This window comes from Chelon labrosus, assembly GCF_963514085.1.
Source record: "Chelon labrosus genome assembly, chromosome: 23".
In the NCBI taxonomy this organism is placed as follows: Eukaryota; Metazoa; Chordata; class Actinopteri; order Mugiliformes; family Mugilidae; genus Chelon; species Chelon labrosus.
This window is the reverse complement of record NC_140356.1, coordinates 18,452,343-18,471,694: the sequence shown is the minus strand read 5'-3', so window position 1 is coordinate 18,471,694 and position 19,352 is coordinate 18,452,343.

Genomic DNA, 19,352 nt, shown 5'->3' with positions numbered 1-19,352 from the left:
CATCTTGTGACAATCCAATGTTCTGCTGGGAAACTTCTGGACCTGGCATTCATTGGTGTGAATGTTACTTAGACATGTAGCACCCACCTAGACCAGACCAGGCACCCCCACCCCATAGCAATGACACTCCTTGATGGCAGCAGCCATCCCCAGCAGGATGCAGCCACAAAAACGCTTTAGGAACAACTCAAAAAACATGAAGAACAGCGCAAGGTGTTGACCTGGCCTCCAAATTCACTAGATCCCAAACTGATCAAGTATCTGTGGGATAATCCACAGAGGCCCCTCCCCTCATTTGTAGCAAAAGATATAGAAAGGGAAATAACTTTAATGGAAGAACATGTTGCAGAATGTGACGTTAAGCTATGGAGGCATTTGGAGAATGTCCTTAAAGTTGCATGTTTCGTTGCTCTGATTGGTTGTAGGACTGTCCAGTTGCGTGTTGAGGGAAATCCAAATGGAGTGCTAAGGCAAGGTAAAATATTCCTGAACAAGCATTAAAGTCTCTTCCATAGTTTCCATCCTTTCTTTGCACTGCATTGTGATGATCAAAAACCGGACCAAGCCAACGCCAGTAGTCGAATTTCTTCCAAGAAAGGTCTTAGGCCTCCTTTTCTGAAACTGTAACAGCATCAGAGCAGCTCGTTGAGCTTCCGAGGGCAGATTATCACGTGCATGTGTACACGTACACTCTTGTACGGTGGTTGGACTCCACATTGGGAATCATTGCAGGCTGATCAATACTCCCGGCTTCTCTGACTTCACACACACACCAGCTGCCGTCGAGGCAACGCCAGTGGCACAGATGGAAGTTTTATTTGTGAATCTGGAACGCTATCAAAAGTCAGCTTTTAAAGAGTCAACGTTTTAGTCGTACCTGAGAACTCGTCAGTGTTACTCGTGTTCCCCAGCAGAGGTTTTTTTTTCTTTTTTTAAATTCTTTGTTCTCCATCGGGCTGCTTTGTTCTTATTCATGCTTTCCCATCGCCGTGTAAGCCTTTCACAGCCACTGCCCAAGGCTGCATCTATCAAAGCAGTGAAGGCACCACAGCCAATTGATTCCCTAATCGAATATCATTATTACCAGCAATTAGCTTGCACTATGACTTCAGTTAAAATCGCTAATTAACAAATGTGGGTTTCACCAATGCGCGTGCTGGGGAAAAACAAGAGACGTCTCCGTGCAGCGGCGTATGGCGCCCCGCGACTCTGCACGAGGAGATATTTAGGAGCCCTTATTAATCACTTCTCCGCCGTCATGTTCAACGCAGCCATCGCCGTGGCGACAGGGGCCCACCTGTTTGTATTTGATGCTCACTCGGCAGATGGCCCACCCAAGGCGTGGTGCGGTCTAATTGCTGTTGATTATACACAAAACACAACACGCTTTATTTGTGTGTTTTAAAACAGAGACGTGCTTTCTTTATTGTTCACCTGTGCTGGTTCAATTTATGATTTATTTAACAAATTAGTGTGTAAAGCGTTACCTTATGTACCTTAGCGGGAGGGACGGTTAGGGGATGATATTCTGGTATACTGCACAGTTCAAGAGAATGACTTTCGATGCATCTAAACCATTTTGTGTATTAGACACATTATGCGTATGTGTCTCTATGCAATGCTAATACTACATGTCCATTGGTTGTGGCGCAAGTATTCACTAGTTATGGAAGGGTCGACTTTCGTTAGCCCTCAAATTGTCTTTTCGTCAACCATGCAACTTCTCTCCTCCCGTATCTCAACTGACCCGGTCTGTTTGACCATTTACAAAGCCTAAATACTAATTACTATATATTGTGCACTTCTTTTTGAAATCCGTGGGCAGTAGACCACATCATGTGAGGTAGAAATATTCGAGACGGGTCAAATTTGACCCTGATTTAGGGTTAAGGTTACTTTGCCAATGGTGATTTAGGATTAGGGTTGGTTCCTTTGAAGATCCTTCTGATCACTATCAGAAATTAAAAGGAAAGCATAATACACAAATATTTCCAAGCTCAGAAGAAACTATAACTCCCAGGATAACTATGATGCTGTAGTCTATGTACAGTAGCTCATGGAAAAGTGTTTGCCACTGCCTTTAAAGTCCCTATGCGCTCAAATTTAGGCATTCAGGTGTTTTTATATAATACTTCTTGCACTAAAACGTCACCTCTACACCAGCATCAGCTCCAGCATTGATGCAGGTAGAGCGACTCATCCTGCAGTTAACCAATGAAATACCTCCTTAACTAAATATGAAACGGAACCCCAGCTATCGGACATAAACCTTTATGCGGGATGATGTGCAACAGACCCATGCACCCATGCATGGTTAATACTGATTTGCCAGAATGGTTAATGCTGGGGAGTGAGCGGTTATGGCGAAGAGACCTATGAAACGTTTATGGTTACAGAACACTTTGGAAAGGTCAGGATATTTTTACGGTATGTGACAGAAGGGATACCCAGGTCAGTGTGAAAGCTACGCCCTTACTAATCTGCATAAACCCCACGGTCTAGACCCATCTGATACAGTTTTAATCCACAATGACTGGAGATCCCATCACGAATGCTGACAAAAATGATGCTATCAGTAGTATCACTTTCAATCCGACAATGCCCAGCTCTTGCAGGCCATCGAATGACAGAAATTTATTATAATTTAAATTGCAAACATATTCTACAGCGATACAGGATAAATTAATCTTTAAAAGGCCTTCCATTCAACATAGTACCTAGACCAGTGCCTGGATTGCAGTTCATTTCACTCTTTTCACCGAATATATACCAGTTTAAAGCCGATGTTTTTATAGCATGTCATGCCAGCTGCACCCCGACAGGGCCGGCACAAAAAAACAACACAATGAAATAAACACACGGAAAGAACGGAAGGACGGCGGTGACCTCGGTAATTCGTGTCGAGTCAAATGTCAGCGGAGGGCCGGGAGGGGGGCTTTTAGCTCCACGACGGAGGTCTGGGACGGGAGGCTGGAGAGCGGTCACGGTCGGTGGGTGTCCGTTGAGGTCTTTGTTAAAGCCCATTCTCTCCGTGACCGCGGGGGAAGCGGAGAGAGTCGGAGGCCGGCCGAGGAGACGGAGAGGAAATCAATGGAGCTGCTGGAGACCATCCTCTCGCTCGGCACGGCGCTCACACTCACGCAGCTCTCATGGCTTTCTCCTGCTCTCTATACCTCAGCTTGACCCCTACTTTCCCTTTCATTCCTCCTCTCCACCCAACAGTCGGCCTCAGTGTCCGTCGTCCTGCATCAGTGTCCGTCTACTTCCTACATTCGCCTCCTTTCCCTCCTTCACAAACAAGCCTAAACACGTATTGGACGACCAGAAATCCGTCCCCGAGCTTAAATGTGCAGGCGGCGAAGACGCTGGATGTCACGACGAGTAACTGCAGAGCGCCTTGGCGTGATACAGCGCACACCAGCTCGCACGACGCATGTACTTGCATCGTATGCAAGCCGCAATTGCCCACAGCTATCATCCGTTGTTTCAGACGTTTAATTGGAAACACAAAAGCAGCCCACGCTCCAGCTAATGCACACAGCGCCTCCAGCCCCCGGAGATCTCACCAAGATACATTTACAGCCCCCCCCCCCCCCCCCCCCCCCCCCCTCCTCCACGGGGGAGGAGGAGGAACAGGGCCATTCAACCTCGATCTGTCTACCTTGTAAGGTCTCCGAGCTCGGGGACATAACACTTTTTCTCCTCTATAAAACAAGGTGTGGGCTAACGGCGCCTGAATGCAGCTGACCGCCGCATATCTGACGGAATATCAATAACAACACTACATTTTTTTTTATGCTCCACTTCCTCGAATTTGAGCCTATTAATCTGGATAGAGGTAAAAAAAAAAAAAATTAAAAAAAGGAAAAGAAACAACCAGGGCCTTAAGGTTTAACACGATATCTTTGCCCCTTTGCATCGCAGCTTGTCGAGGATAACGCATTAAAGTGCAAGGTGCATTCGATAGCGGCGTCTCGGGCAGACCCAACCTCTCTATCTCCACTTGATATAACAACCGTTCACGGTGTGAGAAAAGGCATGGGGAACCTGGAATCAATGTGTTATTTAAAGACACAGACCTGAGATCATTTGCTCCGACGCTCCGCACACATGGCAGGGCTGCGGTAAATTAAACGAGCTGTAAATCCATTCATTTATATCATATTAAAATGCACATCCTTTATACTAATGTAGTTCTGGATCGATCCCCGTGTTCACAGACTTGTAAGCTTTTGTTTCTCCCATTTGCGGAGTAATTTACCACGAGGTACGCACAGATCCATGAATTTGCAAGATAACTTTAAAAGAAAATAAAAAATTTAAAACAACGTTTATTTCCCTAATAGCTGGGTGTTATTCATGCAACACGGTATTACTTTTCATTTCTGATAACCACTTCGTTGATTAAAAGGTCTGAGCTGATAATGAATTAAACACGCTCATTACGATTGCCCGAGGCCAAAGAAGGATTCATTACACTGACGGATTTGTTTAACCGACAGTTTAACATTTGAAGGTATTTAGACAAAGACGTCCAGGTCAAAACAGTAGTCCTCATGAATATATATCGGAGTCGATGCCGAGTCACAAAATCTGAAGCCCCAAAAGAGACCGGGGTCCGTATGAAGTACGTAAGACCAATATTGTTTCAGGCATTTCACTTTTTTGTTTTCACACACCTACACACTAGTGTGTAGATGCATTTTTGAATAGGAAGTATGGAAGTGACTTTAATGTTTGTTAATGGAATGTAGGAATATTTTATTCTCCAATTGCCTCCATAGCTTAACATCACATTCTGCAACGGTTCTTCCTTTAACGTCATTTACATTTCCATATATTTTACTACAGACTTGATAGCAAACTCTAAACCAGTAATTTCTGCATAACATTAAGACCACCTTCCTAATATTGTGCAGGTCTTCCTTGTGCCTCCAAAACAGTTATTACTCATCAGAGAATGGACATGGTCCTTCTGAGGGTGTCCTGTGGTGTCCGGCAGCAGCATGTTGTTAGTGGGGGGGCCTTTTAGGGGAGGGGCCTCTGGAGATCATCCCACAGATACTTGATTAGTTTGGGTTCCAGTAAATTTGGAGGCCAGGTCAACACCTTGTGCTGTTCTTCATGTTTTTTTTTTAGCTGTTCCTAAAGCGTTTTTGTGGCTGCATCCTGCTGGGGATGGCTGCTGCCATCAAGGAGTGTCATTGCTATGGTATGGGGGGAGGGTGCCTGGTCTGGTCTAGGTGGGTGCTACATGTATAAGTAACATCCACGCCAATTCGTGAATGCCAGGTCCAAAAGTTTCCCAGCAGAACACTGAATTGTCACAAATGGTCAGTGTTATTCACTTCTCCTGTCAGTGGTCATAATGTTGTGGCTGATAGGAAGAGAAACTGCCGTCATCTGCCGTCTTCTCCTCCATTTTCTTGGCTACCTGGGTGAAGAGTAGAGTACCACCCTGGCCAGAAACTTAGCTGATGGAAAAAATGATCCATAGCATGACTGGCTGAAAGATATACAACAGGTGTTAAATTTCATTACATGGATACATACAATTAAAGCAATGCAGCCATGATTGATTTAGTCTAACGATGTATTCTCCGATGACGAGTCCATCACAGTGGTATGCTGATAAAGAACGCAACTGCCTTAAGTGGAGTTATAGGGATTAGCCCATTAGGCTAAATCAGCTAATTACATGGAGATTTTGTTAGCGTTCCTCCAGCTAATTAATTGGAATGACTACCACCACTGTGTTCACGAGATGAGTCTTCTGCGAGCAAATGAGCTAAAATAAAAATACAACATCAGGCCCTTTTCACGGCGCACTTTGACAGGTAGTTTATATTCACCGCTTTCTTCCATTATAGCACCGTAGGCAGGATAAAGATACACCTACTAATTTTCACCTGCCGAGGAAGCTGACAAAAGAGGAGAGTTTGGGTTTCCGGTGTTTAAATTAGCAACTCGCAGTACTGTAAGAGGTGAGTCGGGTGCAGAGAATAAAAAGAATCTCTGATATGACACCGTGTACGGGGGCTGTGTTTAAATGTTCAATAGGCAAGGTTGAATATATATATAATATATATAAAGTAAAAATGCTTATGTTCAGGCTTATATATTGTAAGTGTTTCTCAATAATGCTTTTTGTCATGGATATAGACAGAAAGTTTTATATTTTATATCATTATTTGATGGTTTAAAGTATGAAAGAATAAAAAATGCAAAATTATTCAGCTTTTAAAAAAAGGGGCTTCATAAAAGTGTATCTTGGCGTTACTTGGAAAACAAGTAATGTGGCAAAAAAAAGAACTGATTATGATTGGGATCATGCAATCGGATCACTTGGGTGGGCTTTATGCAGTGATGAACAGAAGAGAGACATTCACTTGAATTTGTTTGGCTGGTGATTGGCTGGCAATGGGACTATCCAATCGCGTGCAGAGGTATTATCATATTTATACAATAGTTTCAGGACCTACATGATATAAAAGGGCAAATCTACAATAGTTTGCCATTTGGCAGACTGTTCTAGTATGCAATTCTTTTCAAGTTGTTTTAGTAATTACTAAGGTTTGGGTCAAAATACGATAATCTTAAAGCGACAGTACGACATTTCTTCATTTCCCATCTGGCTACTTTTAACCAATAAAAATTTAGTCAAGAGAAGAAAACAAGCAAATGCTTAAAAAGCAAAGGCCACAGAATCTTTGGTGATTCTGTTTACAAATGTCTTGAGCAATTATTCAAATGCTAACATTTAATAAATTATTTAACTGCTCAAATAATCACTCCAGCTTTCCGTCACAGACACACAAACATCAAGTGGCAGCGAATGATAATGAAGTGAACTGTTAAAAGCCTGAAGCCTTGAAGGACTTCATTAAATCATTAAGTCACGTCAGTCACAAGTTTCTTCTGCTTGTTTCCTGTTTTTAGAGGCCATTTTTAACTTCCGCTCTAATGTTTTAATGTGTCACTTTTGTTTCCACCCCCCGAGACCATTTCCGACATCTGACGAGCCACCAACTACTGAAAATGAATTTTGGCACGTTGCATCTAACCAACATCTCAATTAGGCTGCACCTGTGCTTTAGCCAGTTACGCTCGTTCACTTCAAGAACTAATGACTCATTACGGGAACAGCACATCCAGTAAGGCCAGGAAAAACAATGAGTGAAAGTGTTTACCGTTAACCTGGGTCTAGAACAGGCAGGACCCGAGTGAAGAGTATAAAATTCATGTAGGGATGATTTTTAAGGAAAAACAACAGCAAGAGAAAGAGTGCGAAGGCATTTCATCATAGCCCCTTCCTGACCTGTTGAATAGGCGCCTCTGCGAGCCAGGTGTAACCGTACAACTCCCACTCTCGCAGCATGGAAAGCGTCTAACCTTGAAGGCACTCAAGCTGTAAATTGACAGTCAAAACACTGCCGGCTTTTAAACAGAACATTGCGGCGGATATGGACTCTCGTCTGGTCAGTCGCTTAAACTTCTGTGAGGCCAAAAATTAAAGTTGTAAAAGTACAGGAAGTACATCTCAGGGACCAGAGCAGAAAGCAAAGAATAAAAGAAGTTTGAGAAACAAACTAGGAGAAGTGAGAGGAAGGTGTTGGAAAAAAGCCATCGGAGCCCACGCAAACATGTTACTGGCTTCAGAGAAACAGACAAAGAGGCACAACTGTAGATAAAGAAAGAGACAGCAAACAACTAATATGTGAATATGTACACCATGAATAGGTTTGCATGGATTCATTAAACCAAAAGAACTTCATACTGAGATCATTGATTGAGTTAAATCCAAAGGTGATAGACATGGTTGAGGTCAAGAAACCTTGTGCCTAGGTGTGCTGTCATGTTAAAATGTTAAGGGGTTTGCTTCTGTTCTCGTTTCGATAAAGAAGGTGAAAGAGCTGAAAAGACGGGAACCTGGGTGTCAAGTCCTACATGTGTCCACATACTTCCCAGTGGATGAATGGGTGGGTCAGTCGGTCTGTAGGTAGTTAGTGAAAACTGATGACTGCATATGAAGCTGGACAAAGCCCCTGTGACGTCAACTGACAAGATTCCTGAAGTTTTGAAGCTCAGTGTGGTGTCCCTGGTCGTAGCCATTTTGGCACGTCCTAATTCCACATAACTCCAGGCTAATTTGCATTTTAAGATGGATAAAGGATCCGTGACGTAAACCGTTAGGATTCCTGAAGTTTTGAAGCTCAGTATGGCGTCCTGATCGTAGCCATCTTGGCTCTTCCTGATTCCATGTAACTCTAGGCTAATTTGCATATAAAGATGGATAAAGCCTCTGTGACGCAAACCGATAGGACTCCTGAAGTTTTGAAGCTCAGTGATGCCGTCCCTGGTTATCGCCATTTTGGCAGCGCCTAGATTTCACTGAACTCCAGGTTCATTTGCATATAAAGACGAATAAAGGATCCGTACGTAAACCATTAGGATTCCTGAAGTTTTGAAGCTTAGTGTGGCGTCCCTGGTCGTCGCCATCTTGGCAGCGCTTGATTTCATCCAACTCCAGGCTAATTCAAACACAGTCAGAGAGGTGGAGAATGAGTTGAGCTAAGGCACACAGCTTGCAATGACTCACTTTTGGAACCAGCCTCAAGGGGCCAGTAGAAACTAACGTTACCGGCTTGCAGCTGCAGTTTATATCTATGTCCAGGCTCGTAAGGCTTGTTACGTACTCCACAAGAAGCAAGAAATTTGTTCTCACTCCTAGGGCTGCGAGAACAAGAAAAAAGTTTGTTCTGGCCAGGTAATTTATACGTCAGTGCTGAACTCCAAGGAAGTCCTCAGGGCCTTCCCACTGAAGCAGACACTGAGCATTGTGGGAGATGGACGCCGTTTTTTTTTTTTCTTGACAACTGTGTTCTTTCAGCATGCACCCACACACGGTACGCCGATCTCTACCCAGGAGAGATTAGCAGCCACGCTGCGAGTATTAGCATCTGGGACCTCACATAATGGCCGTTAGCATTTCCGCTGTTCCGCATTAACCATGCCCACTTCCAATTTCTGAATAGTTGCGAGACAGCACGCGAAAAAAAAAGTTCTGCCCGGTTGATGTGTCAAGAACAAACTGCAAGAACTCCCAAACGAGGTACTAACTTACGTACGTGACAGCCTTAACATATGTCATGATAAAGGTTTAATAAAGATGTTGATGTGCTAAAGAGCATTTGCCATTTTAAGATAATTTGTTGAGTTATATAAGGTGTTACAAGAGGTCGCAGCAGCCTTGACCTTTCACCTTTTGACCAACAAATTCTAATCACTTCATCCTCATGTCCAAGCAGACATTTATTTGCCATGTTGGAAGGCATTCCATGGAGGCATTCCTGATATACTGCACTCGCAAGAAACACCAGAGAGGAAAACAGATAAAAGACAAAGGGGGAGATGAAAAAATAAAACATAAAAGATCACTGACAAAGAAAATGGAGGCAGACGCTGCTAACACAAAGACAGATAATGTACATGAAAACAGGAGGATGAAGACAGACGTGCAGACAGACAGCTGATAGATGACTCAGTACGGGAGCTACAGACTGATGCATGCTGCAGGCAGGCGGGCGGGCGGAAGGACAGACAGGCAGACAAGCGAGAGAGAGTTAATTCCAACTCTCACAGACCCGTTCACAGGTGTGGGTGGGTGGGTGGAGGAGGAGGAGGAGGAGGAGGAGGAAAGAATGAGGGAGAAAAGGGAGAAAAAAAAATTCAAATGTCTGGGTTTTCACACCGTTAATTTAGCCGTGCAGAGCCACATCGCACCACTCTCTCACTCTTCCTCGCTCCTGTCGGAAACATGCTAATTAGGGAAGCCGACTGACGTGAGCGAGGTTTAAAGGGTAATTAGCATAAAAATCCTACATGCTGTATTTTTACTTTCTCTAATCAACACCCTCACACGTACACGTTTTTCAGATGTGAGAAAAAGTGGTTTGACGCAATTAAAATGAAAATTAGCATCCAGGAGGAGGGAGGGAGGGAGGGAAGGAGGGAAAGAGGGAGGGAGGGGAAGGAAGGAGGGGGAGACAAAAATGTTCTCTTGCATTTTTGTTGTCTCGTCACTGCACTTTTTCTTTTGCTCTTGCCCGAAGACAGAGAAGAGGAAAGAAAAGCGGAGTATAATGCGATTGTTTTTACAAATGGCAGACATGTCGAGCTACAGGAATGCAGTGTTCTCCGCGCAGCGCCGCTATCTCGTTCCCCGTCATCGACTGACAATCTTATCTGTGCCTCTCGGGGACGTCGATTCACTGTACTCGTCGCGGTGAAAAGTAGTTTTCTTATTCTCTTATTCGGTCTCTCGCGGCGTTTAAACAAAGCCCAATCTTCTCGGGGATAAAACGATGATTGCGCAAATGTTGACCAACACTGGGCTTGAAGAGGTGCGTGGAAATCACCAGAAGAGCATTACAAACACGTTTAAACGGGCTGATGATTATTATGGTCAGTGCAAATATTACACGCAAACACATCTTGGGACTGGAAATGATCCGCATAACGACAACACCGAGCGGAATGTACTTTTCCAATGCATTTGACGTGATTGCATTACGTCTTTGCTTCTCCATAGGCCCGAATCATTTGGATTCCTTCTATATTGATGTATGCATTACTCTTGGATGGCAAAAGCGTCAAAATCTAAATCCAAATATGGTCAAAACGAGATAAAATATGCAAAAAAAAATTTATTCTGCACCATTTCTGCAACCCCAGGCCTCATGGCGTCTTAACGCTACCCCCCGCTTCAGATGACAAGCGGCAGAAGCGTCAACACACCAGGCACACATTTATCCAAGGAAAGAACATTATTACTTCAAATAAAAAATATATATATATATAAAAAAAGAAACAGAGCTAGTTGATTGCACACACAGGAGGCACAAGTATCATTCCAGCTCATTAGGGTTATTCATTTTTTTTTTCAGCAGCTCATATTTTTTTCATGTTCTCATCCTGGATGCGTTAGCAAAGGAAACATAAAAATTCAAGTACATCAAAATATATACGGTAAATGACTGGGTAAAATAACATTTCATTACGTCTACGAGGCGTATGAATATTTTAAAAAACCAAATGTCAGCTTTCGGGAAGCATTTCAGACCAGCTGTCAAATAACTTTCAATTAAAGCCGAAGATTTCACTTTTTCCCTAACTACTTCTGAATTACAGCAATATCTCAAGAGCTGGCAGCGCAATCAAACTTATATTAAATTTCAGCGTTGGAAAATGAAAACGTAAGATTTTTTATTTTTTTTTTTTTTGTCGTTTGTGCTCCAGTTCTTTCACCCTGCTAATATACATGAGGAGGAGCAGCTTCATCTTGGAGCGATTTCGCCGAGCACCATATTGCCCCACACCTGGGCGGCCCGGGGGGACGGGAGAACCCGTCGGCTGGGAGAGAGGGAAAGAAGGACGGGCCTGGGCGAGGGCAAGGGAAAGGAGAAAGGATGTCCCGTGGTGCCTTAAGGGATCCATATGCTCTGCTGATTCAAGCCAATGACACCAATGATTGCTATTGGCCAAGAAACAGGCCAAACTGGGCGACTTCTAAATCTTTAGAATTGGGAAACAAATCTTTTGAGTTCTCGCTGTCCTCAAGTGCAGATTCGGAAGATTAGAAGTATTCAATGTTTCACCAACTTTGGCAAGAGATTTGAATCCCAGGATTGTGCTAAAAACGTCAAGTAGAAGGGGCTTAGTCATACAAACTCTGACATGAAAGGTAGGTGATTATATTTGGTGAAAAGGTTATAAACTCATTGTATTGAAAGCAAAGTACACCAGTGTGACCTTATATACTACATAGGAATTGCAATTTTAGATGTTGAGAAACTTTAAATACCTTTTTCTCCACTTGTTTCATCAAAATTTCCCACCCCACCTCGAGTCTCCCCATCTCTGCTCTCCACAGCATTAAACCTACAAGATTACACATTCTGCTACGACCGAGGCAGCAAAGTCCAGGACTCTGGATTGTACCTGAGATTTGTTCAACGGCTGCAGGCTTCCCATCTGGAGGAAGCCATCAACCAATCGGAGCTTGGCAGGCAAGACTATAAGAGGGGATGCCATCTCCCTGCATGTCCAAAAGACAAAGCTGAAGAATGGAAACTGGACGTTTCCTGAAGACATTTTGCCAATCAACCAAGTAGCTTCTTCAGTTCTAAATGAAAGCAACATCTGTGGGTGGTGCCCACCAAGAAACCCAACAAGTCCGGTTGCCCTTGTCAAGCTTTTTATGGATACGCCTTGACCTGGATGACTGTGAGCCATCATGGGCGTACAGTATCTTCCTACATAGCTAGCTTGCTAGTCACCAAGTTGCATTGATGAAGAATAGGTACTAAACAACAAACACCTGCAAAGATTGATAATCTTGATACCGACGTTGGATCCTTGCATTCTCGTTTTCTCCAATTTGATGGGATTGGTTTACTTGCTGCATAAGGGAAGCAATGATGCTGAGCAGATTCCACTTTTTCATCAACTGCAAGGGTTACTGCTACCACCTGTAGCTTTTGATGGGCTTGCTTCAGCAGGAAGAGGCCTTTTGACCTTCCGCCTTGATAAGCTGACTTTTTCCTCAATGATGTGGTCACGTGGTACAAGCAGCAATTAGACCTAACAGAGATCTGATCACAGCTCAAGGTCCACATGTCGAGTTCAATGCTGTGGCCACTTACAACTTGTATTAAAACATAGAAGACACAAAGGGGCTGAGGGCGCTCAGGAGACTTCAAAAAGTTTCTAGCTTAGGTGCTCTTCTGCGATGGGTGAAGTAATAATCCAAAAAAAAAAGAAATTACAGAGGCACTCATGATACTTCTTCAACTTCAGAGTGCCTCTGTAATTTCTTTTTTTTTTTTTGTATTAAAACATTTTTCCATAATCCATGTAAGTCTGTGGCCCAGTAGGTGGAGCGGTTTTGTCCATGAACCAGAGGGTTAGCGCCAAGTGTCCCCAAGCAAGACACTGAACCCCAACTTGCTCCCATTGAATGAATGTGTGTGAACAAATGGGACCAATTGACACCATTTACCATAAGTCACCATCCAGGTTGTTTTTAAATTGTTCCTAGATTCAGCTTTGATGAAAAGTTCTTCCTGAGCATGTTCCTCAAGCTTTCCTTCCATTCCAACAAAGTTGCACCAAAACACTCTGTATTCTAAGAAACGCAAGGCTCTGACAGCACATATGTGAGTGTGACTCACTGAAAAATCACAGATAGGTTACTAAAATGTGGCATGTGTTGTTCTTTTGGGGAACAAAACCGTTGCGTTTGGACGCCATCTCGTCTTGAGCTATGTCGCTGGTCTCCTGACTGCAGAGCAAAGGTGCCGATGATGCCGGCGATGACACGGCGGCATGCAGCACGGTGGCAGCAGTTGCCAAGACAATTATCACCTCCTGCATCGGCGTCGGAGGTGTTAGACCCGCCCCAGCCCGTCCCCACGGTGATGTCACCGTTACCAGGGAGACTAAGCACACAGGCCGTAAACGTTGCCAAGCCCGGCAGGGGAGAGCTGATTGTACTGTTACCATACTCCTCACCCCCCACTCCCCACCCCACCACCACCACACAACCCTTTTTTGCAAATGCCACCACCTTCTCCCCCACTGTCCTCAGCCCTTCTCATCACCCTGTGCCATCTCCCTCGGAGCCGAATGCCATCTGTGCTCTGAGAAATACTACCCATTTGTTATTTTCTTTTTTCCCATTTTCCTTTTCTACATCTCCGTGTCTTCTGACTTGCAGGATGCTGCCGTGGGGGGTTCTCAAACTCCTTCATGTAAAAAATAAATAAATAAACCCACATTAGTCCACAGACCCCGCCGCCCCCCCACTTAGATAAGATTTCATCCAAGGCAGCCATATGGGAGGATTTTGTTGATTTAGTATTGGATTTCAGAACAGACTACACTCCACTGTACACACAGGGCTGAAAATTGTGATAACTCATTCTTATACATTTTGTAACTGGGGTCATTTCTGCTAAATTGAATTACGGTGAAGTTTTGTTTCTTTAGGGGCCTCCAAGGAACCATTTCGAGGACCCCAGGGATCCCAAAACTCCACTTAGAAAGCCACTGCAGCTGAGTACAGAGAGCAGGAGACAAGAGAGAGAGTTGCAACCTAAAACTAATGTTCTTTTCCTCCAAAGGGCTAAATGTAATAATAAGTCCTCAGGCGCTTCTCTGCAGCTGTCAGAAAGATCAAGTTACAGCCCCATATGAGCGGGCCCAGTTATTGGGAGTGCGTTTGTGGATGAGTGTGTTTTTGTGTGCGTGTCGGCGAGGGATACTTAACGTGCTGAATTGCCATCTGCATATGTCTGTATATTCAATTTGGCAGCTTCAATGAGCCGATGGCATGATGAGCCAACGGTATGACTACAAATAACATCATTACGTAATAATAATACTCTAATTTTACCTGATCTGTACGGTTATCTTTGGGATATCTTATCCTTAACCTTTATCATCTTTCTCACACAGATCATAATGTTGTTTCATCTTACCTTTATCCTTATTCCCTTAAGGTTTTTAATCTTATCCTACTTATTGTTGTCCTATTTCAACTTCATAGGTATGCGTATCTCATCTTTTTATGTTTCTGTAGCATTTTAGGTTAAGGACTTTTACATAAATTGGAAATTTATGAGTTTTCTGTCAATTTCAAGAATCCACTTGTGGTTAAATGTCATGATGAAACAAGAAACAAGCTTTTTCACGCCTATATTTCACTTAAATTCAGGGAGTAATTGATGGACTGTTGTTTAAATGGTCCATTTGACTTTGTCGCGACTGTCCTGTGAACACAAAAAGTTTGGACACGCCCTCAACACTACATCCAAAAAAAGGTTCAAATAAGGCAGCTGGACTTGTAGACATTTTTTGGATATACCATGACCTGAATGACTGAGAACCTTCACAGACACCCCCAACACTACGTTCTTGCAAACTAAACTGCAGCGTATGCAGTGAGCGTGGACTCTGGCATTTATTGTGATTATGTGGTTCATGTACCGGGGTTACTGGATATGAACAATGTGGTCAGTTCAAGCATCTAAGGTTAGCCCAATAAGGTAGTTGTATCGGTCCATGGATTGCACATGTTCACACTGAAATTGGGGGGTTCGTTTGCCATCAGGCTGAGATCAGGTTGCTGTGCTCAGACGAGTCCAAACAAACCGACCTGAGGGTCCCAGTTTTGGAACAATGACATAGGTGTGAAAGCACCCTAACAGAGACACTCATGCAGATGTGTGAAGGGTGTAGCACTAGCTAAGCTAACATGCTCTCATGCTTTCATGGTGGAACTAAATGAAATGTCTTGTGAGGACCACGGATGTCTGTGCAGAGTTTAACACCTACTCATTAAATAGATGACCTGCTGATAATGTAAGAGTTTCGCCGTCATGATTCATCCTTGGGACAACGTGAACCTAATTCATTCTGTGGACACAGTTCACTATAACACTATTACAAACATCTGTGTGACTCGTCTTCAGTCGCCATTGTTGGAAATGAAGCACAAGTATAAATGGCTTGCACCGGCGTAGGCTGTGTGCGTAGGTTACGTCGTCCATGTCCCGCAGAGGTATAACATGTCATAGACACTCATGTCGCCCAACACCGCAAAAACAATAGCCAATACGTGGTGAAAGAAAACTCTCCATAACCAGCAGGTGGCAGGATTCTGTATTCATCGTTAAAAAAGGGGAAACCATAAGGGCTAGGATTAACTGGGAGGCTAGGGATCAAGGTTAGCTACCGACCGCCGCACAGAGCCGGCCTGGTTTGATCAGTCTGGGTGATCATGTTGTTGTGGATCACTGTGTATCATTGTGTTTTCTTTCAGCACTTCTGTTTCGCTGATCTGATCTGAGCCAATCGGAGTGACCCCTCTCACGACTTTCCAAAAAAAAAAAAAGGACAAGGGTCATGGATGTTCCCAGCAAACGTCTGACTGCCAGATGCAAAAGGGAATGCCAGGGAACTGTGTACATCCACATTCATGTAAAGTCATCCAGTAGTTGTTGAGATACTCCAGTCCCAAGTGCTAGCATCACGGATAAGACTCTAAACCTGCACACGCTGAAAATATAGAGCCGATTAATGCGCCCCTTTCAACGTCTGCTCCTGCTCTACTATCAAATTACTCCAATGGCACTTTCTCCTCTTTACCACTCAATCTCATCTCTATCTCATCTCAAAGTATGCATCTCCAAGAGCACACAAAAAAAAAGAGAAGAAAAGGCCGACTTCGAAGGCTGCACCTTGAATACCGCAGCGTGTAGAGAGCCGAGTAAACATCTGAATTATCAGATCCCTTCCACTTACTGTAACTCTGCTCCTTAAGGACAGACAGCCTCATTCATGCGCTGTCGCTTCCATTCCATCTATTCCTCTGATGCTTTCTGTAACGGCCAGTTAAATAGCCGGTAATGCCTTTTAGCCTGTTAGTGCTGGATGCTAGCGGGATGGACATATGGAGGGAGTCTGGCAACAGACTGGCAGCACCGATGCCAACTCCTAAGAAACATTCATACACACTCATGAGCAGACACACACACACACACACACGCCACCTACACAAACACACACATATCCTCCTATCTGTTGTCCAGAGCTCTGAGATGTCGCTTCTTCCCGCCGTCCAATTATCTCAGAACTTGCTCCACACGAGCATCGTGGGAATTTTGGAACCGCCTCCCCTCGTCGTTCATCTCCACCAAGGGCAGGCGTCCAGAGCGAACGCTGGACCGCGAACGCCCACCCACGGAGAGGGAGGATTGGGACAGCAGATAAAGGCGAAACTGGCGAGCTCTGCTCAAAGAACGGTCCAGAGAAAACCTCTTCCCTCCCTCCCTCCCTCCCTCCCTCCCGTCTTTGTCTTCTGTCTTGCACGGGTATGTGTCAGATCATTGTATGTGTGTTGTCTGGTGCCTGTGCTGACAGCTGGCCTAAAAAAAAATCCTTTCCAAGAGTCACAGGTTGAGTTCTGTGTGAAACAGAGAAGTATTATTGGGAGGCCGGGCTGACAATGAAACCGTGTTTTTTATTATACGAGCATTCGAGTACAGAATAAATCTCTCTTCTCAGACTTCGCTGATTCCTATAGGGTTGTTGGAGCCTTTACAAACAGCTCCATTAGTTTCAAACTGTAATTATAAGGCACTTTAACACGAATACATCTCTTCACCTTGTGAATTTTTACCTACGACGAGTTCTAACATGCTGAGTGTCGGCAGCCTTGACTTAAACATCACGCTATCTCGTGCTGGATGTCAGCGTTTATCGTATCTAAAATATGTACAAACTCAAATTTTTTTATTTTATTTTGAGAGCTTCAAACCCTCCCAGCATTTCACCGGTGGCAAACACTATATGACTGTATTTGTAGGCAACTGTAGCATGTAGGATGATAAGCTCCCCTCTTCAATGAAATCCCTCTGGAGGACTGACACTTCCCCTCCCAGATACAGACACATCAGTCGGCTAAAAGGAGATAGTGTGTCACAGGATTCCTGTGGAATTCCCACAGCGCCAACAATGGCGGTGTACCACAGTGACGGTGTTCCTCTACCGTGTCATGCATGGACTGGCGGTTGAATCGCGTGAGGATTTTATTCAATGTACACAGTTGTGTCCACGTTGGCTGCCTCACCTTTATGAACAGGTCTAATCCTAAAGTCCTATTCGCACAGGATTAGTCTTACCTAGGTAAGCAAACTCTGTTTTCCTCATATATACAAAATTACGAACAAACAGGAGGATTTAAATCAGGCCCACCTTTGTCGATGAACACATTAATGCTCGACTTAAGGCTTTCATCCGTCCAAATGGGCGAATGGGTCAATGACATCTTGACTTTGCACCCTAACATTTGTCCAAACTTTGATTTATAACACATCCAAGACAACCTCTGACATTATTGCAAATTACCGTAGATCCCTAGGCAAAATTAGTCCCGTGCAAATAGGGCTTTTGCTTTTTAGTAGTTCTATAAAGAAACAAGACATTTGGATTTCATTATGGGGCGTGTTTCATCCCTCTGCACACAATCGGACGGTCCTACAACCAAACGTCAATCAGAGCCGAGAACAAATTCACCTCCACGCCGCTCTGATGGTCTGACTGCGCTGCTGTTTATCTTCCACCAAAATGATTTGATTGGCATAGCAGATCATTGCAGAGGCATAATCAGTTCCCAAGGGAGTTACTCCAGAGGGTCACTGGGTGGATTGACTTCCAGGCTAGTCTGTAAGGCCAGTACAAACCAACCTCTTGTGTGGTGTGGTGATCACCTCAGAGTGATTCCTTGACATTATTAAATAATTATATAATGTTCTGCGCCTCCAAATGTTGTCATTTAAAGTAGTTCTGTGGTGGTAGGTATCCAAGGCCCTCAGCGACTTCCGAAACCTGGTTACAGCCGTGAATTAAAGCTAGCAGGTACACCACTGACATCCAGTGCAGCGCTCCATCTGTAATGGACGTTAATCTCAGCATTGTGTCCCGTCACCAGTCCATCCAACTGTTGTCTAATCCCTCTGTCTCCCAGAGAACAGCAGCAGATGGGTCTGCTCCATGGTGAATAATGAATGCTCCGGGATATCGCACAAAGCCGCAAAAAAATAAACCCTGTTCGATAGACGCTAATTTGACACGACTCGACCTGCGGATAACCTGTCATCCACCTGTCACTGTCAGCTGAGGAAAGCCACTCTAGTAATGTTGCGTCAGTGAGAGAGGAGGGAGGTAGAGAAGTGCCGACATCCTGACCTCTTCTGGAGCTCTGTGAAGGTTAGCGAGCAGCAGGGGCCGGCAGAGCTCCGAGGGCCGGCGGCGCACATAAACAGGCATTCACATAAAAATGCATGAATGCAGCCCAAACACACGTAACCCTAACTGCACATTCATCGGCCTGGACGTGCCCAGATGTTTCTGCTCTCATGGAATCACAACACCGACGTCAACCGTCCACGTCTTTGTGCTACACCCGTCAGATCATGTCACATAACATGTAGGTTGGAGGAGTGTGGAGGAAAACGATAACGTAAATCACCAAAGTCAAGACAAAGCGGTTGTGTTAGCACCATGATAAAACTGCACCCCAGAGGCAAAGGGATGCGATCAACGCCTGCGGACTGAAAATTATGCAACGTGACACTGAGCGGTTGGCTGACACAGTTTCTTCTCTGACCTGGGTTCGATTCCAGTCAACGCAAAGGTCTTTACCAAATTTCTCACGGGACACATAAAGTATCTAGAATCAATATTTCTGAAGAGTTCAAGCTCAAATATCTCACCAGTAGAGTATATGT